The sequence below is a fragment of the Taeniopygia guttata genome, chromosome 10 (assembly GCF_048771995.1).
Source record: "Taeniopygia guttata chromosome 10, bTaeGut7.mat, whole genome shotgun sequence".
Classification (NCBI taxonomy): Eukaryota; Metazoa; Chordata; class Aves; order Passeriformes; family Estrildidae; genus Taeniopygia; species Taeniopygia guttata.
The window spans coordinates 14,422,359-14,450,305 of NC_133035.1; the positions used below are offsets into that span (position 1 = coordinate 14,422,359).

Genomic DNA, 27,947 nt, shown 5'->3' on the forward strand with positions numbered 1-27,947 from the left:
GCACAAATTTTCTACTCTATCTATAGACTGAGAAAATATTCCCCCAGTTTGTACACAAATGACAGCAGGTCAGTTTTGAAGGGGAAAGAAGCAGAAAAGCAGCACTCAAACCTCTAAGGATTATTTATGAACAAGCTGAAGCCCTATAAACTTGGCTACTGAAGAAAGACAATCCTCTCTAGCTTATGCCAAGTGGGTCAGACAGAGGAAGAACCTCAGCAGTCTTCAAAGTTGAAGCAGATGGGGAAGTGAATAAGTGCCCATGTGAGCAAAGAGGAAACAAGATTCTACTCATTTTAGCTTGTTTCAGAGCTTCAGTTTTCTAGACACTATTGATTGACATAAGCAGAGGAGCTCACTTCTGTAGCAAGTATTAGAATTGCAGAGTAATTATTTAAGACTGCTATAGATGCAAAAGAAAAAAAATAGAGTCCCAATGTGTGAAGACTGAGGATGTTGCTCACTCAGCTCAGTAGGAGGGAAGTAGGTGAAGTGGAAGAAAGGTTCTAAGAGGCAGAGAATGGGAGACATCTTCCTTGCTTTGTAGCTATAAAAAAACCTTTTGGGATTCTTTATCATTAGTGTTTCAGTATCAGAGATATAAATATTTATGTAGCTGTAAAGTAGGTTCCACTTTAGAGTTAATTGTAGCTCTAATTAGTGTGGTAAAAAAAACCACATAAACTTGCAAGCCCATTTTTTACCCTTTTTGAAATAAAAAAGCAGCAGTCCACACATGCCACAGAATGACCATACATCACATTCCTTAAAAAGCTGAAGCTGACCTCTTGGTCCTTTCTCAGGCTTTACATCGCCAGACAAGATCTGGGCCAAGACCATTTCCATACACAGGGATGCATCTCTGTCTCAGGCTAACCTCATCATCCAAGTGGCGAGACCTAAAACCAGCTCATCTCCCCCAGGGTCATGATTGTGGAGCTGGGAATCCCTCCATCTGCCTCAGCAATATAAAAACATCACTGGCTGCAAAACAAACAGCACATGAACCACAGAACAATTGCCCCTCCAGTCAATGCTGCTCATGCCACCCACCAAGGGCTAATAATTTTTTAAGAGATCCTTCCCCCTAAAAAATACATCATACTTTGAAGAAAGACTTTGTGCAAAGTGACAACACACAACTTCTTTTCAATCCATCCCTCTCCAAATTTCTGGGAGTTTTGCAATCAGACAGAGCAGACCTTGAAGGATCACAGAAATACTTTGAATAAAGAACTTTTAAACTGAGCTGGGAACAGTGGAAGAAGGAGCATTCAGTGTTGCAGCTTGCTAGGGAGACACAGAAGCCAAGGACATGCTGAGGAGATGCTCATCTTCCAAAGAAAATACTGCTAAGAGAAACAGGAATCCTTCCACCACTTATTTTAGGAGGTGGCTGCTGAGCTGCATCAGCTATTCCACTGGTGTCTCCATGGGTGTTTTCTGTCCAAGACTTCTGCTGGAAGAGCCAGAGCTGCAAAATTGTAAGAAAACTCAACAGAAAGAGGCACAGAGGGGTTGAACAACACCAACCCACTTTGGATACACACATCTTCATTTATGCAAACTCAAGTGATCTGATATCCAGGGTGGGTCATGTGGGGCACAGTCAAGATAGAAATATATATATTAAGTCTAAAAGTTAACTACCTTGTATTAGGTAACTTTTTACCATGACAACAATTCCTTTTAGCAGATATATCATCATTCTCACAGCAACTTCAGATGCTTTAAGATGCAAAGCAAGGACTCTCCTGAATCCCTCTCCCCACTAAAAAAGGTCCTAACACATTAACCTTGAAGGACCATGCAAAGTTGCATTTGCTGAAGTCAAACCTTTCTCTGCATGCTAGTGTAGTTGGAGGAGAAAAAAAAAAGATATACAGGGTAAACTCATGCTGGCTTTTTAACAGCATCTGAATAAAAAGGATTTTTTTCTATGCAACATGTACAGTTGACCTGGGTTAACATTGCAGTGTGGGGAGTTGAAAAGGGATCACCTGATGAAACAGAAATACCTCCCTCCTAACTATATTGCAGGAATTCCAGCCAAGCACCCCAACCACAGCAAACAGTAAGAGCTTTCTGGAACAGCACACGTTCTGTGTCAGCAAAGCAGCATTAATACAAAAGTCAATTCAAATAAAGGAACATTGACCCTTAGGAAAGGGTAGGGCTTCATCAGGCTCCTAGCACACCAAAGACCACCAAAGATACTCCAAGCACTGAAAAAAAATTATTATATAAAAAGGAGGAAAACAATGTCAGCCTTGTACATGTTTTGTTGCTGAATAATGACAGTGTTTACCTTCCCAGCCTAACACATTACTGCTTTGGACCCAACTTTAAAAGAGAGTACGTGACAGAATTAATTATGCCCTTTCCTCTTAACTACCATTCCCTGGTTATTTATTAGTTCAGTCTGCATATATTCATAGATGTGTCTAATATACAGTGTTAAAAGGGCTTAAAACTGATCCTTAAATACTCCCCTCATGTGCAGAGTCCTCTCCATCCTCTGTACAGGCAGTGGCATCAATAAATACAGCCTCAGTCTGTAAATTAGTCACTGATCAAGCAGCTGAGGGAGACATGAGGGAACCTCAAGCACAATAAAAAGGCATGTCTCAAGAGCAATGCATGCTGGATCCCAAGCAGCAATCTATCTCAGACATGCTCTCAGGGGGTTTTGCTGAGGACTTTTCCACCTTTTTGGCTCACTCACAGTTTGGAGTCCACCAGCCCGTCCCCATGTGTTTCTGGAAGAGACAACAGCTACACATAAAATATCCCAAGTTCAGCACTCTGGCAAAGGAATGGCAGATACATAAAACTCCAGTGAGCTACCTAAAAGGAAAACTAAGGGGAACTCAAAAGCCTCTCTGCAGCTGTCTGTCTTCATTATCCTAAAGTCCTCCCTGAAGAGGGATAAATACCTGGGAAAAACAGATAGGAGAAGACTTCTGGTTTAAGACAATTAATTTTATTTCACCAAGATCCCTCATCTCAAAGAGAGAAGCTGCCATGCTGACCATTCACTTGGAGGAGATGGAAAAGAAGAGAGGGTGGGTACTACAGAAAGCAGAGACAGGAGAAAAAAGAAAAGCCTTTCACAGACACTTTGCAAAGAGCAACAGCACTTTTGTCAGGGTAGATGTTAGGATATTATATTCCCTTAGGAACACTGTAGTTGCTTTTGGCTTCGTCCAGGATCAACAAGCAACTCCAACTAACACATCAAATTAGCTGTATGCCTAGGGATTAACTTCTTGTCTTGCATCAGAGGTCAATCAAGTCTTCTCCCCACCACACAGGAAAGCACAATACATTTTGGTACAGCAGCACTTTTAGCTCTTCCACACATCATCCATGGCACCATGGCACTGGATTTGTGCTCAGAATGCCCCAAAGATAGACAAAATTTAGAAATAGACAAGACCAGGTGCTTTCAGTCAACACTCAGATCCTGTCAAAGACCAATTATGTGGAATCTGCATTTTAGAGGTGCAGATGGGGTTCAGAAGATCAAAGGGGGGGTGTTAATTTTGTTCATGTTCTTCTGTCTTTTGGGCTAAAAAAAAATACAAAACTCTCAAGCTTCTTATGATTTTTCCGTATTAGAAGCTCCTGCCTAAGGATAAGAGGGAAGAGAAAGGGATGGAGGAAGAGCAATTGTATCTAAAAACCTGGAAGCATGAAGGTTGCATTTCATAACAAAATGAACAAGTTTATTTTCCAGTGGGAAAAAAAAAGCAGAGCAACTTTTGAAAAAAATATTATAAATTGATGAGATTATGCAGTAATATGCAGATATAACCTGTATTTCATTATTCTGCACGATGTCCACTTCATCTGATTAAATGAATAAATGAGGTCCTTATGTCATACTAGAGGCATTACCCAACTTTTGTTTACAACATCTTTCTAGCCTTTAACCACAGCACACAGAGCACAGCTGGCTGGCAGCTCAACGTTTCAACCCAACATGCAGAAGAAGTTAAGATAGGGGAAGTGATTCTAAAAAATCCACAGTAAAAAAATCTTGCTTCACTTACCTAAGCAAAGTTGTCATTAGAGAGTTTTCCAGTAATAAAATCCAAGAAAAAAAGCCTGAAAAAAACATAGAACAAGGCAAAGTTTTAGTACATAGGATATTACTCTCACTCATATTTTTTTCTTGGGAATTGGAAAAGTTTAAGTGATTTAAAGAAAAAGTAACTTCATTGCATTAGTTGCCTTTTTGATAGTTATTTGTAACAAAAAGCTCCTCCTCAGACAGCAAATGTATCAGAAACAATAGGGCAGATTTTTCACTGCTGCTGCCAGCATTATACCAGTGCAATTCCCCAAATGTCAATCACTTCGGCTTGCAATAAAACGTGTTATCCAGCAGACAAGTCAGGTCTAAGGCAATTAGCTCAACTGCCCCATTTAGACTTTCAGTCACCCCTCCCTCCCACTGAGCTGGATTATCAGAAAGTTTGGCCCAAATTGTGGGGTGGGAATCAAGGAGTCACACATGTTCACACACACAGTAAGGCTGAAGAAGGTGGCCAGAAACAAAAATGCTGCTTATAAAAAAAATACCCTAACCACCCCAAATCTAATTGAAAAGACTGAGGTAGAATAACACATACCAATATTAAGAAAGCTGGGAAATACAAGACCTCATTATAGGCAAAATTCCAAAGCAAAGTACAAGTTACTGGCAAAAATGGCATGTGGCCATGACAGGTTTCACCAAAATCACTGCTACCAAAAATCCCAAAAGCTTGTTGAGACTCATGAATGCAGACGGGAAGGGAAAAAAAAAAAAAAAAAAAAAAAAGAAACCACACACCCAAACTAACTGAATCTGGATGACTGCAAGCCTCCAAATCAAAGAGGGAGTTGACCACTGTTTAGGAGGAAGAAATCACTGCTTGTTCCAAGATTAAAAACTTATAATTCTGGCCCCAGCTGAAGCACTATCATTCACTAATCTGCTGCAATTTAGTCGGGCTGATCCCCCGCTCAGACAGACGGGGCATTATCAAAAGTTCCTCCATTCATTTTGCTTCCTGTTAGGCAGTGAAAGCCCCTTTTATACCCTCCTAAAGCCAGGGAAGACTTTCCGATAGAGGAGATAAGGTAGTTGGATTTATTCATGAGAGGAGGAAGCAAGTTGTACAGGCTGATTACAGCTGCTCCAAAGCTGAAAACTAGAGGTTTGGAGAAGAGAGGTAGAAGATGATGGATTTCTTATTAAATAAGCATTACATCACTACCATTATTGTTAGAAGTAACATTAACTCTCCTGATACTCAACTACAGAACTGAGATCTTACTCTGAACTTGGCATCATCAAATATGCACATGTGGTTAAATAATTTAAAAATACACAGACAAGGCAGAATGTGGTATTTTTTGGGAGATTGAGTAAATAAGTTTTTTTAAAAATAGAATACCTAAGACCAAAGGATAAACTAGCCAGAGTCAGAGGGAAGACACTAAAAATGGTCTCCAGATTGAGACTGTTCATATAATCATTTTCAGGGTCAGATCTTGTTCTTATTGTCAACATGAGCACTCTCAGACTTCAATGGGGTAGGACGGTGATTTCCACATTACTTAACATGTGTCAGCAATTTTGAACAGTTGCTTTGCAGATTCTTAGAGTAAACCAAGCAAAACCTCACCAGTGAGAGCCCAGTACAGTATTCGGTGGATGAAAAGCTGCCTGGAAACTCTATCAAGTCTCTGAAAAACATTCTCCCATTAATGTTCAAACAATCTGGTAGAGTTAGAATAGTTTTTAAATGCAACAAGATGGGAATGCAAACAAAAACACATTTCTCAAGTTTAAAGAGGTTGAGCCAAAGCAGCAAAGCTGTACCAGAAATTAGGGCTAACAATGATGGTTATAGGGGTAAACCCTGCCTCTTCCTTCCCCTCTCCCAGACTATTCTTCTCCAAACGAAGGAGCAAAATAAACAAGAATCAAAATATCCACAGCAGAAGATCACAAGCAGCTTTAAAAGAAAGAAAATAACTCAGCTATACCTCATCATTACTCCATCCAGTCCAAATACACAGAGTCTTTAACCGTTTTCCCCTCTGACAATGCTAAATGAGATAAAAACAAGCAAAAATTATATAGATATCTATTTAATATACTATTACATGAGCGAGAAAACTTAAAGGCACCAGTTTGAATTAGACAAGGATGGAGTGTAAATCTCTGTTGGGCAGAAAGAGGGAATAATCAAATCTAGAACAGCATGAAGACCCAACAGTGATGGTTCACAGGTCACCAGAGGGAGGGTGAAGTATCAATGGTACTTATGTAAATGGGGACAGGCTGACAAATTAACTCTTGCCTAGCAGAATACTCTTATGCAATCAAACAGCATCAAGCTACAACAAAATCCAGAGCTTATTTTGCTCCACCCTCCTCCTTTAGGTTATTTTATATATACTAGACAAAACTTGAGCACAAACTGTACAGATCAGTTTGCCCAGTGGTCACATTATTTCTTCTCAGTGATCAAAGAATCAGGGAATGAGGAGACAGCACCTCTTTTCTATTGTCACTCCAGCCTGCATCTCTGCAGACACATCCACTTCAGGCAAAGCTCAGCTGGCACCCCCTCTCCCCACTTTGTGCTGCAGTAGGATCTTGCCTATTGTAACCACCAACTTCAATCATAAACTACAGCAAACTCTGCAAACGCTCAGATTTAATGGGTATCTCAGAAAAAGCTGCCAAGTCTCAGATTCCCCCCATAATAAATAAGGTAATATTGCTCCCCTACCTTCACAGACACTCTGCAACACAAATCTGAAGGGACAACAAACTGTTATAAATCTCCAAGGCACAAAAGCAATTTTACATGTTTATTTGCAGTTTCACACTATGAATAAGGACAAATTTATCAAAGCATAAAGGGCGTTTCCTACAGTGGGAATGTCATAACGGGATGACAAGACAGCCTGCTTGTTCTGCATGTTTGGTAAGATTGTTGGGTCTTTCTCGTCACAAAACCACTCTTGTTCCACCAATATTTAATTAAACCAAGCAAAAGCCCACCCAAAATTTCCCACTTGTTTTAAGGTCCAAGGAACCCACAGTGGCAAGTTAGAGCTGATGCTGCATCACAAGGAAATGAAGAGGCATGAAGGAGATTTTCCTTGGTGTTTTCAGCTTAACAAAGACCCAACTGTAGCAATGTTACATGATGCAAGGGAGTCAGACCAAGTCTGAACACTCTTCCTCCCACCCAAGCTGACAGACTACAGGAACACCACAACCAGAGCCCAGGCCCACTGGTACAGTGCTGGATACAGCTCATTTTGTTCAGTGAAAATATGACTCTACACATATGACAATTTCAGGAAAGCCAAAAAAAGAACAGGCTTACTCGGCTCCTTCTGCAAAGTCAAAGCTGGTTGTTGTGATGATGCCAGAGTTTGGAGGTCAGTTTGGGGTTTTTTTTCATAACCCCAAAACCTGAAAGTTCCTGCTTTTAAAGACCACTTTATGTTTCTCATGGGTCTGGGTATGGATATACAGATGCCCAGTTTCTAGCATCTGTACTGTCAGTAATTACACTTGGACTAGCTGTGACTGAAGGCAATGGAAGGTTTCAATAGTAGTTTCATTGTCACACAAGTCTGCAATTCCAGATTTCTGCACACATTGCAAGGGGCATGGGGCATTACTAGTGGCTGTTAAACTGTTAGCACTGTTAACTGTTAAACTGTTAGCACAGTTTAGAGAGAAAAATCAGCAAAGAAATCCAAAATTCGGAGAGCAAACCCTGCACATTCAAATCAGGCTTTGCAAACTCATGATGCACTGCAAGAGGAAGGATTTTCCATCTCATCTCCAAGCACACACAGCGGTGCCAGGAAGGTTAGAGGACTGCCAGAGCATGCACAGGAGGAGATTTGTCTGCAAACAGCATAAACAGCCTTGACTAAATTCTTGTAACCAATTAAGCAACAATTCTCCACTGAGAAAACAGCATCTCCCAGCTCCCTGACTAATCCTCAATTCCTGCTTCTTGAGCTGGCTTTAGATTTTTAAGTCTTCCATTTTTCTTCAGAAGCAGAAGACAAATGGATGCCAGTTCTGCAGACAGCCTGGTTGCAAAGCTTTCATTTGCCTTTTAAAGACCATCAGTACTCAGAAGTGACTTAACACTAATGAGCTTTCACCAGCAAGTCTGCAAACATTAATACATGTGAGTAGGCATACTAAATCCACTCAAATTACCTATCTGCAAGGCTCTCCTCCAGCCTGGACTGAACTTCAAGCCAAGGAATGATGAAACCTGGAAGGTAACTATGGATTTTCTCTCATCTGCATCCCTCTGTTAAGCTACTCAGTGATGCTAAGCAGAGGCATTTCAAATGTGCTGGTTCATCTCATGTAAAGGGGTGAGAAAAGGAAAAAGAGCCAAAATAGTACTTTCCTGGGAAAAAAAAGCTAGTATTTTAAACTAAGTACTGCTACTGTTTATAGAATGGCCTGTAAGAGAGATATAGCTGAAATTCCTTGAAATACAAGTGTTCAGTTTTTAAACTGCAAACAAGTCAATCTGACAAACCAGCTCAGTTAGGATTGCTCCAACAAAGCCAAGGGTCCCGCCCCCCACCCTTTTCCTAAGTAAGCCAGCACAAGTTTCTGGCATAGGCACTGGTGTGTGAGATTTTAACATTCCCCTTTCCATAAACAATCATACATCAAGCTCTAAAAATTTGCTTCACAGAAATATTTGCTCTAGTAAAACTCAATTATTTTAATATTTGTATGACACATGCAGGAGGGGTACATAAAAAGGTTATGGTGAGCTCATTTAAGAATTTAAACAAGAACTTGATAAAAAGGTTTTGAATTATTCACTCAGCTCAACTACTAAATCAGGCTTCCAAAGGAGTCTTTAAACAACAGCCCAGAAGATGCTGTACTTATAACAAAGAGGCAGCACTGAAGCCATCACACTGTCTCACAGCACAAACCATTCATAATTACAGCGTAAATGCACACAGGCACTGTACCGTGCCTTGGTCACAATCCTGCCAGATTAACTGGACACTTTAAACATTTATACAAAAATTCCTGTCTGGAGAGGCAGCACCACTTCTGTCTAAATATCGTAAGTGCTGCGTTTTAGACTAAGAAAGAGCAATTTCTTCAAGAACATCTGAAACTGAAGCACTCAGGAACAGTACTAAGCAAGATAGAGACAATCTTTTACAAGTATTTATTTACTTTTATACCAGTCCATTTGGGCTGGCACCAAGTACTTTGCTATGCCCCCCAAAGTTTCACAGCCAAAATCAAGCGAAGACATCACCGTGCATCTCAGTTACAAACTTCCATGCTAGATTTACACACAGCACAGCAATTTTCTCAATACTTGCTGCTCACACACACCCCAAACCTTTTTTCCAAACCTCAGGGCCCACTTGAAATAATGGCCATCTCTAAAGGGAGGAAAAGCAGATGGCTTGGAAGAGATAACATGAGTGCTGCTTCACTTCTCTGCTACACACATCCTCTCACCACCTGCTTCCTTGCTCCCCATCCCTTTTTCTTCCACCTCACAGGCTGCTCTTGGTAGTTCAGCTCCTTGAACATGAGCCAAGATTTTCTCTCAAAATAACTACTCCAAGACCATTTCAGCAATGAGCATCACCCTCAGAAACATTCCCATCTGCATATCATCGTCTCTCCTTCATCAGTCTGCTCCCAAATGAATGCATGGGCTGGTGATACAAGGTCATGAAGCTGTGGAAAAAAAAAGCAGGATACCCTCCCACTGCATCCAGCCATGCTCCCAGAGCAAGGGCAGATGAGCCAGGCTCCCAATATAGCTGGTTCCAGGCATTTCTGGCAGCATTATTTTAATGACAGTATTTAATTTCCTTCAGCCATCTCATTGAGACAGCTCAAGTTAAGTATTAATGAAGTGCTTGAACACTCTCACTGTCTGGAGGAGACACGGGGTGTCACCTAACCAGCTGCTCAAGATTCACACTCAGCTGCTCTGGTCACCAACACAGCCAAGAAAAGGATTTTTGCATCAAATGAGCTAAGGAAAGATTTGGGTGTGAGAAGCATGAGGCAAAACAACCACAGTAACAAATACCAGTGAGCCCTGAGCAGAACCAGCAGCACATCAATCTAAGACAACCATAATCCATTAAAAACAAATAAAAACCTAAGAGTATCTTCCCATTTCTGAAGAAATGGGGGTTTGGATGGTTTTGTTTTGTTGTTACAAAGCCAAGGCAATGTAGCAGTGCCATCACCAACACATCTCCTGAAACTTTCTTACGCTTTTCAATCCTTTAAATTCAAATCTGCTGATGTACTTTCTTCAAACCTACATCCCATCTCCTCACCCACATGTTCTTACAAATCTATCCATTTGAGGCACTGGTTTTCCTGGCTATAGGTAAGGCTCAACACCTGCACCACTGCAAATGTAATTATGGCAAAATAGCATGGCTTTTTGCAGACTTCCTGTTCATCAAATAATATTAGTGTACCTTTGCCTTGAGCAATTATTTACAGAGCTGGAAATCCTGAAGCAACACTGGAGATCACAGAAGCATTCTGCTGTCCACCCCTCCATTATGCAATGATGCTTTGTGTTAGCTTTTGGAAGTACTCAGAGGGGAAAATAAAATCATCAGAATAATTCTTTATAAATCTGTCCAATGAAAAGGAGAGGAAAAAACATAATTCAGTTAAAACTCTGCATTAGCTTACTCCAGTTGAGACTGGAAGGCATTTTACACTTCAGCTGGATTGGCAAATTCAACTTCAGGCTCCAATGCAAGCTTTAAGTCAAATTCCTCAGCAGAGTAAAACCCTTATTAGCCTGTCTTCACTGTAATTTTAAACTTACTTAATTCTGAGTATGTAATTTATGTTAAGAATAACCCACTTTTTTTTCAGAACGGGATATACTGCATGCAGAATTAGCCCCTGGCTAACACAGTTAAGGTTTCCCTTAAAGAAATAATTTTTTATATATTGACAGCAAAGGAAAAAAACACTGAAAGCTTAAAAAAAAAAAAAAAAAAAAAAGCTTTCATAAATGCATCACAGATGGCTGTATTAATTCACCGAATATATCCCTAAACCATCAAAACCCGCCATGCAGCCTCACCTCAAACCAATGTTATGTGCTAGAAAGATGTTTGATCTATTTAAAAACAGACACTTCTTTTTCACCACTCACACAAGGAGTGAGAGAGGGGAGAAAAACAGCTGGTATTCCTACATTAAAAAATGAACAAGAGCATCCCTTTTCTTCTCCCATCCATTCCTCCCAATTTATGATTACAAAATAAAAAAATAAATTTAAAATAAAAATCACCATGAAAACACCTCGTAAGGACAACATCTCAATTTCATGTTCCACCGACAGGACAAAATTAGTAACAACTTCTCTAGCTGAAATGAAAACAACTTCAAATCACTGTCTTCAAATCACTCTGAAATTTACAGAGTAAGTTTTAGAGTCCAAACTGTCAATGAACCTGGTCCACAACAGCCACCCACATCAACACAAGCAGTATTTACATCCTGTAGCCAACCTAAAGCTCAGAAGCCTCAGTTACTATCTCTCCCAATCACAAAACATTCACTACGTATTTCCTGCATTATTTGCATGGTTACTTAGGTTTTGGGGTTTTCTTTGCATTTTTTTTTATGGCCAGAAAGTAAAAACCTAGTAAGATCTCCCACCCAAGCTCAAGAGGAAACTCCAAGTGAATTACCAGGGTGGTTTCCCACCCTCCTTCTGGCTGCAGTTTTGTGTTGTCCCCTTGCCTCCTACTCCTCTTTAAGAAGTAAAAAAATAGTTCATCCCCTATCACCCATCCCCACAAATCCTTTTTAGTGAAGCTAAAGGACACCCTGCCACAGCCTGTATGTATAATCTGAATAGGAGAGACAGGAAATATTTAAGCATTTGCCAAGTGAGTGATTTGAGAGTGAAATGCAAGAGATGCACACACCAGAGGAGCTGGACTGTGCCAAGAGCTCAGGTCTGTGCCATGTCACAGGCTGGCATCAGAACACCAGAAATCTGAATGACTTGCACTGAAATATCCACTATGGGAAAAAACATTACTCACTCCCTTTACCCTCTCGATTTTCCTCCATTTTGTGCAGTGCAGAGTTAAGGAGAGGGTTTGCAGGACTTTGCAGCACGTTCTGCAGCACCGCGCTGGAAGCAGGAGCTGTGTGAGGGAAGGGAACCAGAGAGGCCCTGGACAGATGTTTCCATTCACCAACGCTGCCAAGGAGCAGGGGATGCTGAGTTCACTACCTTGGTGTTATTTACATTTCACAACATCCAGCAATAACCAAGCCACAAGCAGCTTAGGAAAGGAAAAAAAAACCCCACACAGCCAAAGAGTTTTATCATCATCTTCATTAAAAGGGTGAAAATTAAACTTTTTTTATTCCACTTCTGAAACTTTACCTGGCTTCATTTTGCCAATGAAACAGGACACAAGTATCCCAAGTCTCATCTGCTTTAAGGTAATTACCAGCCATTGCCCTTTTGCACACATGATTGCTTCTGGGGTGTCAGAAAGGGTTAACTGTGCCACCCCTGAACAACCTGGACATTTTCTGTCCATTTTCTAAAATAAACAGATTTTTGATCTAGCAGAGAGGAGAGTTTCTCCTTCAGCAACTGTGCCACAAACCAAATGCTCCAAAAACCAAACCTGAAAATATCCTTGGTGGAAGGGTGCATTTCAGAGGCATTCATCCAAACCTCAATCCTGAGACCCAACATGTTTGATAATGAGCTGCCAGATCCAGTCTGGTAACCAGAACAGCTGCTCCAAGCGCTGGCCCATCCACCTGAACACACAGGAGTGTCAGACATGGACACATGCAGCAATGTGCTCTGCATGTCCCAAGGTGCTCCCTGCAGCAAATGATGGGGAGGGTGATGGGGGAAACCTTTTTCACACCGTATTATGATGCTCCAAGTTCTCTCTGAGCTGACAGCAGAGGGATAGAGAAAATAAAAAGGCCAGTATTACCCATTTCTATAAATGTCAGTACTTTCTGGAGGTTTCAAAGGGGTTCTGTATCTCAGCAGAGACACTGTATCATGTTTCTCAGAGTTTTGTGCTGGTGAACATTGCCCAGACAGGGCAACTTCACTGGGAGCGAGTGCAAGGCTCCCCTCCTGCCACTGCCACAACGGGACACCTTCCTTCCCAAAGTAAACCAGACACTAAAGCTATTTATTGATCCTGTTGCAGAACCAGACAGGCTTCCCAGCCACTATTCACCAACGTGCAACTAGGTTTTATCCATGGCAGGCAGAAGAGATTTGAAAGAAAAAGGTCTGAAGTTCTGTCTTATTTTTTGAAAGAAATAAATACCTGAAGATTAGTTGGAAATTCAACACAGAACACCTGCAAATAAAGGCTGATCACAGATTCCATGGAGAACACTTTATTTCTAAAAAAAATGGCTATTTCAAATTAGTTCCTAAAGGATTACTAAAGGAAAGCAAACATCCATGGAGAAGGCAGCCAGCTGATGTACCAAGGGACAGAACCCCTAAAGAACATCAGCTCTATCAGTCCTCCATATCCAGAAGAAAGGCAGGGAGTATAACTATGACATATTCCTTATTTTGTAGAAAAAAAGCACTACATCAGTTTTTAGAGACACATAGATAAACAACAGTCACCAGCACTACTTTTAAACATTAACACAGCAGACTCCACCAACTTGTCTTCCTATGTCTTTGGGATTTCAGTGGGAACTACAGCTTTGTTCTTACAAGCATTTTTCATGGAAGCACCTTTGCATTTAAAATGTCAACTGTAAATGTATCTGCTATTCAGATAAAGCACCCACAAGCACTTAATTTCATATGCAACAAGTTTTACAAAGCTCTCAAAGAGCCCAAGGACATTTGGAAGGATAGATGCAAGTTTAGAATGAGTCTTAGCATATCATCAACCAAAAAAAAAAAAATCTATTCTTAGATATCTCCCTTTGGTGATTCTTGTAATCTTCCTTTTTTTTTTTTTTTTTCCCTCCTACTCCTTTCAGAAATTAAGTTGTTTGGTTATTCGGAAAAAAAAAAAAAAATTGAAGAACCTGTTTTGCAAGGCATACAAACAAAGCAGTATCTTCCAAAAAAAGAAAAGCTCATTCAAAAGCATGTAAATATCAGAGCTGGTAACACAAACAATAAAACCACAGGAAACACAAGAAATTAAGAATAGATCAGGACTCATTCAATTTCCTGGCTGCTGGATATATAAGCGCTTTCCTGGTTGGATGTATGAGATGAAATTTATTTTCTAAATAACAGACATCAGGGAGTTAACACAGATAATTGAAAGAGGCAAAGAGAAATGTGTGTGTGTTCTGATCCTGCCTCTGCTCCTTGGCAGGACAAGAACACTGACCAAGGCAGCACACGAGAACGTGGCACATCAAGCACCAGGGGTTCAGCATCCTGCACTAAGCAGTGAACTCAAGTTTGCTTAAGTCCCAGAGAAGGCAAAAACCAGGATTACTCCTGTCTCCTCACAGCATGCTGCTGAGTGCCCAGTGCACACCCACCAGGCTCTCCAACAGGGGACAGCTCCAAGCTGAGCACGAAGCAGAGGTGACAACTGGTTCCCAACACGCAGGGTGGTCCCTGCCACTGCCACCCTGGCTGGAAGGCACACTCCGAGCTCGACCCTGCATTCCAGCTCGGCTGTATTCCCAAACTGCCCACTGCTGCTAGGCTTCCATCTAGCAGCAATCCAACAGTTCTTTCTCTCCTCTCCATCATGGGCATATTTTTTTTCCCCCAACCAGCCAGAAGGAACAAGGTCTCAAGTAGACAGAGTTGTACATGCCTTGTGTGGGAATTTAAAACACTGCTCTGCTGAGCATCACAGCCACATGAACACAACCACACTACAACAGCTCCTGCTCCTCAGTCACCTTCCACCAAATGTTAAAGCAAGTATCTATCCCCAAGGTATCCAGTGGCTCAGACTCAGACTTATCTAAGAATCAAAAAAAACTCTGCAAGGAAAAAATTTATTTCCTTCACTGCAAACACCAAGTGATGTACTTATTCAAAGAAAAACTTCCAACAAGACTTAGAGCATGTTTCCTCCAAAATGGTCTAGGTTTCTCTTGGCTGAGATATAACAAACCCAAGGCATAAATACACACAGGTATTCACGCAAATGGCATTATTCTTTCTTAATTAATATTAGTAGCACTGATCAGACTAGATTTTTAGTAAAAATCGGTGAAGATTTTACTAATTAGTTCCAGGGTGAGAAGAGAGGTGGGAAAATCAGGACTACTCTAAGCAAAGTATTAAAAAGCTTGTTAAGTTTATACTCACTTGATACATTTTATCACAATGCTTAATCTTTTTATATAATGCAATTGTACAGTAACTGTTTGACTGCCACTTGTCTGCCATCTCATAGTATGAACCGATATCACCAAGGGGATGGGACCTGCAAATAATCCAGGAAAGAAAAGGTAAAAAGCAAATTCATGTTTTGTAGTTTCAGGAAGATGTATACTACATTTCCAAGCACCTTCCTTGCCACAGGTCCTCCATCTTCCTCAAGCAGTTTTGAATTTTCATTTCAAAACTTGCTCTCCACATACTCAAGTGTTTTCTCTGCCTGCCATAAGGTGTTGCTGGGATAGGATCTCTTATTAGTCTCAAGGAACTCGATGACTTCTGAACTTCGAGATTACAAAGCAAGAAAGTTACTGAACACTCACATGCAAGTCGATTGGCTAAGAAAAAGCAGCACAAAGTCCTGCCAAAATCCTGGCTAATCTGATAAAGGAAAAACCAGGGAGGTCTAAGCACTAAACCTTGCAGTTTAAGTAGAGCCAATTCCAGCTGTAGAAGGAAGCACATCACATTCATCAGAGTACCTCTCCTTCTGAAATGCCATCTGAAATTACATTTTACCACCTTATTGGCCATAGGTAAATTGTAAAATTCCCAGAACACAGAAAAAAAAAAAAAAGTGTGGGACTGACAGGTAAATTTCATACCAATAACAAACACAACTTGAAACTTACTCATAACAAACACAACTTTAATTCTCCCATTTTTAATGCACTTCACAAAAATTAAACCTCTTAACATTCAGGCAAACATATTTATTATCCACAGTAGCAACTTGTAAGCTCTTCATGCAACGGTCTACTTCTTTTTCTAGCTTAATACACTGCCCATGAAAACAAGGATCAGAGCCCTGTTTTCACTGTGGGACAGCTCTCAAGAAACCTGCTCTCATCACCCCACTCCCATCAGCATCTTAGAGAAGGACAAGAAAGGCACACACTCAAGGAAATACTTTTATAATGCTTTTATAGTTAAAAGCATCTTCTGCTAGTTAAGTGCTCAGATCTCAGTCTCCATGCTACACACAAACTCTTCTTCAGGCTACATAACCAAAAGACTCTTCCAAAATTAATTAGTAGCTCTAGCCAGGGTGGAAAAGCAGCTCCAGAACTTGAAGACTCCCAAGCCCCCACTGCACAAATGGATTCACACTCCTGCTGCCCACCTCAGCAAGAGCCACCAGCACTCAAATGCAGCCACACAGTGGGTACCAACATAACCCCCAGCATCCTCCCACAATGGGTCTGAGGACAAATGTGTATTTTCCTGTTGGCATCTGCACCACAATAGAGAAAAACCTGCAGTTAACAAACATGTGCAGCAACCTTTTGCCTTGAATCACACAAAAGCATAAAGAGACACCTGGACCTTGTGAAATAAATGTTTATTACACAAGGCCTTCTTTTATGACAGTACATATAAAAAGGGTTTAGTCTTTATTTCTATACCCAGCTGAGACAACCTACTTTCTCTGCAGCTGCTAGGAGAAGAGAAACTATAAACATTTACATTTAATGTAACAAAAGGTTTGCTCACCACCTCTTATGTTCCACTGCGCTCTTCTACGATGATCACTCATCATAAAAATGGGTGGAGTGGCTGCAAAACACTCAGTGATGGAAAAACTGACTCCCATGCTCAAGAGAGGTTCCTGCACAGGCTGAAAACCCCACTGAAATGGAGTGTTGTCATCAGTCCCAGGATGGGAGATCTTTGGGCTACGGATGCAAACACATCTGCTACATCTGAAGCAGCCTGTTTTACTTTATTTCAGAATCATCCTCTGCACTAACTCAAAGACCTTCAGATCACACCACAGAAACTGTTTTCATCTAGGCCACACGTAAACCCAATCAGCTGCAGTTTGGTTTTAAACAATTAAAACCCAGCACTCCCAAGTACAAAGTGCAGATCTGAAGACGTCCAGTGCTGTCAGCACTGCAGCTTTGCTGCTGCAGTGAAAGGTTTATGGTAACAGGGAACAAAACAACAGAATTCATCACGTAACACCAGAGGTACATCACGCAAGCCTCACTCCTCAGCTGACTCACTAAGTGATATTAACTCAAAAAATAAAAAGCAAGTCCCAGTTTTGCTGCCATCTTACTTGTGGGTTCAGCAATTAGGAAGCATGCTGTGCACAAGCTCATGAGCCAAAAGAAATCAGTCTGTATAAGAGGCAAATATGGCCATCCTGTCCTCCCCTTCCCCTCAAAATAAATCACTTCCCCCCTTCCTTTAACACCTGCTTCCTTCATCCAAGCATTCATTGTCCCACTGCTATTATGGGACCAAAGGCTTAAGCATCCCAGAGGAAACTCAGGAGGGAAAACAGCATGTGTAAAGTGACCAAGACTCATTCACTTCAGCAATCTCACTCCCACCATCCCTTATTGTCCCCTCTTTTCCTATTGACAGCAAGTTTCAAGATTTGGCAGGGTGTTGACAGCCACACGTGCTAGGAAGCTGAATGTGCCACACATCCTGGTATTGAACCCCACTGTGCCCAGTCACTGGTGTGGACTTTTCTTGCTCTCACACCTCCCCAAGAACCCACAACCAACACCATGGGGCAGGAAACAAGGCCAGACAACCCATGGTCTGAGCCAGCACAGCTTTTTGTATCGCTGCCCTGAAGGGAGAGACTTCACACAAGCAGCCACTCTGCGCATCCCTAAAAAGCGGCAGAAGCAGAGCAGCATCAGGCACATGGTAAAAGGATCTTCTGGGCAAACCCACCATCAGAAAGAACTTCCACCAGGAGGTTTTTAACTGCTGTGCACACTCACACTCCCACTTTCAGCCTTCCCTCCACTAGAAGCAGGGATACCTGCAAGAACAGGACGACTCGGCCAGCACCCATGCGTGACACAGGAATGGGTGAGTCAGGAGTTTGATCTGAAGGCAGTCTGGTTTAGAACAACTGCTCTGTGCCAGAATCTTTCTTTGTAATGGTTTTACTAAGTGCAGCATTCAGATTTACAGAACAGTTACACCACTGAGGGCAGAGACACACTGGGAAAAAGATTTACTTTCCCAAGTAATTTTGCCAGAAACCTCAGATACAGTTTAGATGAAGATACAAATATGTCACAGATTTTAGCATAACTTGCTGCTCCAGTTTGCATTAGTCATGGGTGATAAAAAGCACAGAAGACTCAAACATGACACATGGGGCACTTTCTCTCCACACACAGTTTTGATCATCATAATCAAATGACCTTTAAGATGACCGCCTTAAATCATACTCACAAAGTTTCACCAAAATTCAGCCTCATTTTAAAATGAATAATTCATCTCTTATTTTCTTTTCCCTTGCTCTCAGAAATAAAACCTGAAGGAGCTGCTACAGAAGAAAATCCTTAAATTCTTCCTTTTACAGTGGATAAGGCTAATCTCAGCAGTGCTGTCACACTGTAAATAACATCTCACATTAAAAAACAATTTGGGCAGATCTCTCACTGTGTGTTTTGCAAATGTAACATTAAAGTAAAAACAGTTCAGCAATGAGACTAACGGGAAAGTTAGATAGCCACCTGAAAGCAGTCAAAAAATACAAAAAGAGATTAGAAGCACAAGTTGTGGCAAATTTTGCATAGTCTATTAGAAAATTTCACAAGTGCTTCAAACAAAGATACAATGGATTACTTGCAACTACCTGTGCTCATACATTTTAAGTATCATCTCAGAAGAGCAGCTCCACACCTCAGCATCGGATTTGTAAGTTTAGTCTCAATATATATAAAACAAACTTGCTAGACTGCCTGACCATGCCACAAATTGTGATCCATTTCAGCTACAACAAAACTAAAGCTTACTTTTTCCAAGGTGTTACACTTTGTACTTTTTAAGGACTGTTGACTACTTAAAAATATTTGTGATTGCATTTTCTTCCCCTGTTCCTACCTAGCAACCTATCCAAAATGGTTATAAAGAAAATTTTAAAGAACATTATTAAAATGGCAGAACTTATTTTGCAGAGATTTCTCTTTGCTCTTGAACTGCTGTCTTACAGAACTTAAAAATTAAGCACTTTGACTTTTAGCTCACTGGCTTATCTCAGAAACATCTATCTCCCATATTGTGTTCAGATGCTATAAAAAAGGGATGGGCACCACAGCCAAATGCCTTATTTGCAAATGGAAAAGCACTTCCAAGAGTTTAGGTTTCTCCTGGTGAAAGCATCCAACCCTCTGCCACAGCAGCTGCTTGTGATAACACAAAGGAAAACGAGTCAGGTAACTGATGCAGGTACAGAATGAATTTTTTTTCTTAACTGACACGAGTTATGAATTGTATAACAAAAAACAATAATGTATTCTTAGCTGGGATCCCTTTCCCAGTCTGGTTTGCTGAACAGACCCGAAAACCCCAGTATGGCCCAGCTGGGGAACTGGAAGAGGCTGCTTCTGCTATGACAACACACGCAAGAGATGAGATGACAAAACTGCAGTTCAAGTTTAGCACGACACTGAAACTTTTACCTACTGCATGTCTCCACCAGCCGTCTCCAGAAGGACAATAAACTCTTTACAGGATTTGTGGCGTCACAGCTTATTTGTCATGCAGACATTATGAGAGGAGTCACCCCGTTTCCCTGACAAAGCACCATAAATATACAGCAGTATATCAGTCTGAAAAGGATCTGTATAGCTTCAGTGCAGCAACAAGTTCCCAGCATAGCTGCTTTTCCTGGAGCACTGCCATCATATTTTCTTATCAGTAACTGAAGTAACTAACCAGCTAACTCCCAGTGATGGGCTTTGCCTTCTAGATCTGCATAAAGGTCATTTGCAAAGGGAAAAAGGCAGGCTTGATAAATAAATAAATTAAAAAAAGCCATTGTGCCACATCCACGGCTTTGTTTCCAAAACCCACTAAGAAGTGCAATGCCAGGCTGAAGTGTCTGACTATTCAGTAAGTACAAGGAGTGGCTGATTCCCTCCCCACAGTGAGACTGTTGACAGCTGTTTTAGAAGAAAAAAAAAAGTGAAGCATGACTAAGCTATTCATAAAAATCGCATTATATCCAACACCCTAAAAACAAGTTTTGTTTTGGAAAAGGTGCAGGGACTTGACTGACCAGGTGGTACACGCCAGCCCCGACCAGGCTCCCAGCTGGATTATATCCCCTGTGGCAAACCCCAGGGCAGCAAAGGACTCTACACCAGAGCTATCAGCTGCTTCAGGACGTCACTCATTACCTTTATCTGTCCTACAGGTGATCAATGCAAGCAAGCACATGAGCACTTGGCACTGAACAGCACCCAGTAATCACAAGGTGCAGGCTGCAAGGTGTTTTCCTCTCCAGCTTTCCACATCCAGCCTCTCATGTGCCTGCAAATAGGAGTTACCCTCCAGCTGGAAACCACGCCAACTCCCTGTGCAGGAGACTGGTAAAACATGGGGCCACAATCACAGAGGGAGGCCATAACATGCCCTTATGGCCTCCTGGACTATCCAGCCTTCTCCTCAAGTTTTTAACTTCTTAGCAGTGCCTTCTACCAGTAGAGACAAGCCAAAACCAAATAGTTCCTCCCTATCAATCAGCTGTGTGGTTTAGCTGACTTCAGGCTATTTATTGCCTTTGTGGGGAACCCCTATAGAAATAGCATTTAATAGCACTCAAGTAGATTGCAGAGATAACCAGCTACAGTAATAAGCAGAAAAGCTTCCAAGCTGCTTCAAGGTCGGTTTTACTGGCAAGTGGATCACCACCGGGCAGAGAAAACTGATATGGTGGTGTCCTGGAAACAGAGGAAAAGAAATAGGTACAGCAGGCACTACAGCTTCTACTAACGACTTTTTTTGTTAAGCAACTATTTATTAAGACTTAATATTACAACAGAAGATTATATGAAAGAACCCCGGTGCTTTTGTAACACAGGAGCATGTGAACACCACCAGTAAACCTACCAATGTTTTTTTCCTCTAGGATAATTTATTGACTGCTGTTCTTAATTCATGCTTTGGATAGAATGACCAGATTCCTTTAACAGTACTTAATCCTCCTCTTAGCACAGGAGCGTACCCTAGACCAGAACACGGCTTACTCACAAGCATATCCTGCTGAGAGATTAGTGAGTTCTGCATATGCCTGAGTCTCAAAGCTGCACTATGCAGACTGTGTTTAAAAACATCCATCATCACATAGTACCTGGCAGAGCTCTGTTCCTTTGAGAAGCTTTGAGTTCTTAAATGCGTTTCCCTCCTTTGATGCAGCGAAGCTGTAAATCAGGAACATCGAGCTCCTGCCTTTCTCTCTGGCTGCAGTCCCTGGCTGGACTCTCTCACTTCGGACAGTCGTGTCCTCACCTCTCGGGCTATGCCGGCCATCCGTGGGGAGCCGGGCAGGAAATCCAGGCTGGAGCTCTGTCACACAGCACAGCTCATCCACACTACCTGCAGGGTACTCGTCATTCAGGCTGCCTACAGAACCTGTCTGCCTGGCAGAACCCAACATCCATACCCTTCCAGCAACAGCCCCAGGCTAGCCCGTCCGTCCAGCACCAGGCAGCGCTGCAAGGACAGACAGCGATGGAGAGGCTCAACCCATGAAATGAACAACAATCTTGAACTCCTGCCAAAGGAAAACGCACGACCAGACGATTGTCACCTTGCCTAATGCACCCTTAATCTGCTATCAGCCTTGTCAAAAAAGCAACCAAAACAAAAAAAAAAACAAACCCGATTTCAAGCGTCCGAACAAGACACTGTCACCATGTCCCAAAGCACAGCAAATGCCCTTCTGCTACTACAGACAGCAATTTCTGTCCACAGCAGGGATGTTATGAGGTTAACAATCTACTCTCACTGCTAAGGTATCTATGTATAAAAATACACCTCCTCTAACACCACAACAAATGATATCTTACCTTCAAGGACCCATGTGGAACTTGGTTCACCCTTACAGTTCCACAACAGCTCAGCAAGGGCGTGCAAAACATGAGAAACACACCCATCAAGGGACTCAAGGAGAGTCACCACAAACAGAAATGTCACTTGGCCCTTTAAAACCGATTAGATTACATTAGCCAAAACTCCAAGTACACAAGACATCCATAGATCTCAGACCAACTGTCTAAACTCAGCTCTGAAGCTACATGCTTTACATATTTCTACTGCATCGCATATCTCCATGAGTACCTAAAGTTTTACGGCTGACAGAGATTACAGAGAGCTACAGTGACCAACTGTCCTACAGCAGTGCAGGATTTCTAATCCCTTTATCGAATCCCTATCTGGTCATCCACAGCAGAATTGGCACAGTGCACTCTTAAAAAAAAAAAAAAAAAAAGAACTTTTTGTAAATCACTTTTTTCCCCGCTTACTATCTTCAGCTAACGTGAAGCTCTGTCAAGGACACTGGAGCAGAACCAATTCCAGAGGTCAGTAAAATCAGATTCTGCAAATCCCCATTCCTCTATATAACTTGTGGTTACAACACAGTCACAGAAGGTGGATTAATAAACCCCAACAGTTTACAGGTTCAGAAAAACTACTATGTCGCAATTCTCATCCAGAAACTCCTGCATTTGCTTCAGAAGGGTCTGCACTTGAGAAAGAACAAAAACAATTCTATTTTCAAGCAACAGAGTGAAAGCACGAAATAGACCCCACGGCAACGACGCTCTGAGTGGCACCAAAGGCCACTAAGACCCAGAGGTGACACACACCAACACCAGCGTGTTGCGGGGGGCTCCAGCTGCGAACCCGCGGTGACTTTCCGCGCAAGGAGCTGAGATACAAAGTTGTGTCGGCGAGCCTGGAGGCGGGTTCCGAGCAGGAGATCGGTGTTGGGTGCGGAGGGAGGCTGGGGCCCGGGCGGTGCGTGTCCCCGGCGCTCTGCCGGGCACAGCGGGGCCGCCACCCCCGCCCGGCTGCGGGGGGACCGCGCCCGGCCCCGGCCCGCAGACAATAGCGGCGGGAGCAGCCGCGCCAGAGAACGCTCCAAATAAATGAAGAACTACCGAGAGCCGGAAAATGAAAAGGAATAAAGCCACGCGGAGGAGAGGAACCGCCCGGAGCGGCTCCACGCGAAGTTGCGCGGAGAAAAAAAAAAAAAAAAAAAACCATGGAGGACGGGGAAGGGCGGGGGAAGCGTGCGAGGGCGCGGGAAGGGGCGGGGGGCTCCGCACACCCCCGGCCCCGGGGAGCGCCCACCCGGCCGCCCCCGCCGCCGGCCTCCCCAAACTTTCCCCCCGCCCCGCTTCGCCCAACTCCGGCGGGGCAAACTCACCGCGGGGCCCGGCGGGCGGCTTCGCCCCTGGCAGCGGGGCCGGGAGGGACGGGAGAGGGACGGGGACGGGGAGGGGGCGGAGGAGGCGGCCGGGCCGGTGCTCTCCGCCCGGGGAGGCGGGCAGGAAGGAGAGCAGCAGGAGGAGGAGGAGGAGGAGGAGGAGGGCCGGGGGCTGCCGCCTCGCAACCTGAGCCGCCGCCGCGCCCGCCCGGCCAGCCCGCATGCGCTGCCCCGGTGGGGCGGCCCTAGGCCGGGCCGTGCGGGGCCGCGCTGCGCTCCGTGGGCTGAGATCCGGCCGTGCCTGCCCTGAGCAGCCCCGGGGAAAGCCCCGCTCCCGTCCCGGGGCTGCCGCCTCGCCTCTGCCCCGTCCCGTGTGCTCTGTGTGCGTGTGACATGGTGGTGCGGGGCTGAGAGAGCGCATCAGCCGCTTGGGCTGCGGGTTTGGTTTTCTCGAAGGGGGATCTGGGGATTGCTTCATGCCTGGAAGAGTTCAAGGCCAGGCTGGATGGGGCTTTGAACAAGCTGCGCTAGTGGGTGGTGTCCCTGCCGATGGCGGGGAGGTTGGAGCTGGATGATGTTGAAGGTCCCTTCCAACCCAAACCATCCCGGGACTTTAGCATCCTGCCTTCCCACGGCTGTAGGGCCTGTTCAGGTGGGTGTTGGAGTTCTGCTGTCCCCACTTCCAGAGGTTAAAGCCTCTCCTAGTGCCCAGAGCACGAGCTGTCCAGCTGTGAACGGAATCTGCCGCACATCTGTACCTGTCACAACCCCAAGCAGCTCCACTTGAGTCCCACCAGCCCAGTCTGCAGCTTCATCCTGCTCCTCACCCTCTTTCCTGGTTCTCCTGTGGTTGTGTAGGTTTGATGGAGGAACATCTCCCATACCGTTCCCACGCCTTTCCCCAGAAAAAGCAGTGGGAATGGCACCCCACCATTACAAATGAGCTCATGTGGCCTGTGGTCCGTGTGCGGCTGGGCTGGAGGAGGCCCTGCACAGTGAAGATGCCTGATCTCTTGTGGTGGTGACTTGCCCTCAGTTATCATTTTTGTTGGAAGCTCTTTGGAGATGTGTACATGTGGTGGCCCAGCATTTCCACATGGCTTTTTCTCCAGCACACTTGTGTATCCTTGCTACCCTGGCAGAGGCTGCATGATGGTGTGCACAAAGGCAGTATCAGCACTGATTTTAACGTGTGTCACTTCTTGAGAACCAGCCCAAAACCACTTCACAATACTTTCCAGGGATTTTGCTGCTAATCAGAGCACTGGGTGAAGGCGGCAGGTAATTCCCATGCATCATGTTCTCTAAGCAGAACAGAAAAACCAGCACTGTGTATGGTGAAGAACATTATCTTCAGAAAACCCTGCACCTGAACCTGGCATTGGTTTCCAAAATGTGCACTGTTGATTCAGTTGAAAGCAATTGAAACAATAAAAATGGTTTCAATGTTTGTGCATTTTGATTGTTTTGGAGGCTGGAATGTACTAGCATTGTACAGTCTTAACAACCAGATACATAGAAATAAGTATTTTGTTTTCATATGGCTCCAATAAAATAAGGCATATGAGAGCAGGGACTCTGGAAAAACATTTTCCTTTGCCTTAGTGCCATGTGTACAAGAAGAGCTTATGGGGCCGATCACTTGGAAGTTCCCAGCTCCAAGAAGAGGGGTCAGACACAGCGATGGCTCAGCAAAGAGCACCATCTAGTGAAAGGCCACGTCTTGCCGGAGAAACTGTCCCCTCCAAGGCTCCAACCAAACAATGACTGACGCAGCCCAGCCCAGCTCAGCCCAGCCTGCCTCATCGCATCTGAAGCAATCACGAGCGAGGTAGCGTGGTAACAGATAACACCTGCCTCAAATTTTCCATAACAAGAACACCGAGATCTTTAGCTCTACCCTCTTGGTTGTCCATCAATTCTTTTGCTTGTCAGCTCCATCCTGGCAAATCAATCCCTGTCTTCTGCTGCCTCACCTGGAGCTGGCACAGCCCTGGTCTAGCTGTAGGTGCCCCCCTGTCACATAGTGGGGGTCAGAAGTCCCAAAGCGGGATTCCCTAAGTCTGGACCAGCTGTGCACATGCTCATGCAGATGGGCTTGTATGTGCCACTCTTGCAAAGACTTTGGAAGTGCTTTTGGGGTGTAGAGTGTGAAGATCATCTGTCATCAAGGTTGCCCAGAGGCATTTAGCATAGTCGTTATATTCCAGGCTGGGTGGCAAGGAAATTAGCATGGAAAATATAGAGAAAAGACAGTGCAGCAGCTTAGCACCAAAGCAGGAGGATCAGCTGGTTGGCCCCATTCATGGAAGATATTGTGGCCCATGCAGTCACAGAAGGTGAATGAAAACTCAGGCAGAGATGGTGTAATTTTCCCTAAGATAAATATTCCCTGCCAGAGTGGGCTTCTCCAGCCTCCCACATATCCCTGGAGTGCCAGGCGCTGGTGGTAACTCAGGAAGAGAATTAGCAAAGGTAGACAGCGCTGTGGGATGGGTAGGCAGCTCCCCAGACTGCCAAGCGATTGGGCAGGATCTCAGCTTAGATTTGAGCCCAAGTGCCCCTGGCCTGTGGGTGGGCTCCTGATGCCCCAGGAGCAGAGACCACTGAGCATGTGCCACAAAAAGGCTGTACCAACCACGTCAGATGCCCAGCCCCTGCTCTCAGCAGCAGTTAACACATCTTTTTACCTTGCATTTCCCCAAGATTAGTCTGCACTCTACTCTTGTCTTTAAATTACCAACCCCCAAATTCTCTATATCAAAATATCCTGTCTGCAAATACATATCACCCCAAACCAAAACAGGGAGGCAGTAGATTAAGGGAAATTTGTGCAGCACCTGTGGATGCCAACCTCCTGACAAATCATTTGCCATCAACTTGTTCCCATAGGTTCCATCCTCTGCTATATGTCCAGGTCTGCTTTTCAAACCTTATAAAAAATAATAAAATATATCAGACGTTCTTTCATTGCCTCTTTCAGGTTTTAATTTGTCACAAGCTTTGCTGCAGGGCTCCCTGCTTCTTGCTAGGGAACTGGATTGAAGTGCGAGTTGCACTCATGAATAAGGCTGGAATTTGGTTCTGCACAACATAATCTGAACATTTGTGTGTAGTGGCGTGAATTAGCAATATGAGCACATTGTTCCCGTTTGCTGGAAATGAGCTGTGTTTGCAACTGAATAGAAAACAGAGTGCAGTGCAATGGTGGAAGCAGCAGCTATTAAAGATTTGTTTTCATCATATCCAAGCAGCTACAAAACTGAGACACTGAACATTAGTGTGGCTGACAACAGTGTGTGGTGTTTTCTTTGTGTCCCTGTTTGTTTGAAGCCAGTGCTGGTAGTTGATAATAACAGCAGCTGCACCTGAAGAGATTTTAATATTATTTTCCTTCTTGAAACTCTACCATTGTAATCTCTAAAGTCTTGTGAGAGGTACAATCTTTGCTGTAAAATTATGGACTGTGTCTGAAAGCAGCCTTCAGGAAAAGTTAAGCCACTCTTCTGGTCAAAACATTCCAGTTACTATTCTTTAAAGGACATGCAAGCAAGTTAGGGAACATCTCTGCTGACAGCCCCACTCCTGTATACTGTATAGATATCTCAGTTAAAATGTAAAAATTAGTGTCTCACAATCTTCAGACATCAGAGCTCACCCTCGGCACAGGAGATGGTGTGGAATGGGTGAACTGCAGTAAAATCCATCCAAAACACAAACACTTAATGACCTACAAAATTAGGCTAATGAATTAAAAAGAAGTTCGCTGGGTTCTTCTGCCCCTCTGTGGAAAGTTTGGGGGGCTCTGCTGGGAAGAGAAGGGGTGCAGGATTGCAGGTAGGTGTCACCCACCATGCACCCCAGCAGCTCATCACAGCTTTTTGTGATGATTTCTCAATTCTGGCAGTCAGTGCTTATCAGTTGCTCATGCAGATGTCATTTGAGTTGCTCAATTGGTGGGGCACATCTAGCAGGTCCACCTCTGCAGCTCACAGGGCCCCTCCACATGCTGATAAGCTGTGCTAACACCAAGCTCTCAAAAGTCCCCTTTACATATATCACTGGAAGCCCTGCCATAAATACTGTTTTTTCTTCTGGTCAAAACTTTCCAGTTACTATTGTTTAAAGGACATGCAAACAAGTCAGGGAACATCTCTGCTGACAGCCCCAGCAGAATCACACCCACCTGAATTTATGACAGGTACAAATCATCTTATTTCATGTCATCCTTACATATCCTCCAGACCAAAGAAATCTTCTGCTGAAGTCCATGAGGTACC

General features: G+C 43.5%; 1 protein-coding gene across 10 annotated transcripts in view; it reads right to left on the minus strand.

Annotated features, from left to right (window-relative positions):
• Positions 1–23,765, minus strand: part of AKAP13 (A-kinase anchoring protein 13) — a 202,630-nt gene extending 178,865 nt beyond the window's left edge. For 8 of the 10 annotated variants that reach the window (XM_072934108.1, XM_041718317.2, XM_072934103.1 and 5 more), the window contains exons 1-2: positions 23,668–23,764; positions 4,056–4,110 (exon numbers count right to left, since the gene is read on the minus strand). The gene's annotated coding sequence lies outside the window, so the exon portion shown is untranslated. Of the gene's footprint in view, positions 1–4,055; positions 4,111–23,667 lie in introns of all 10 variants that reach the window. The other 2 variants (XM_072934105.1, XM_072934101.1) reach the window with 1 other exon arrangement.
• Between the last annotated feature and the right edge of the window lie 4,182 nt (positions 23,766–27,947).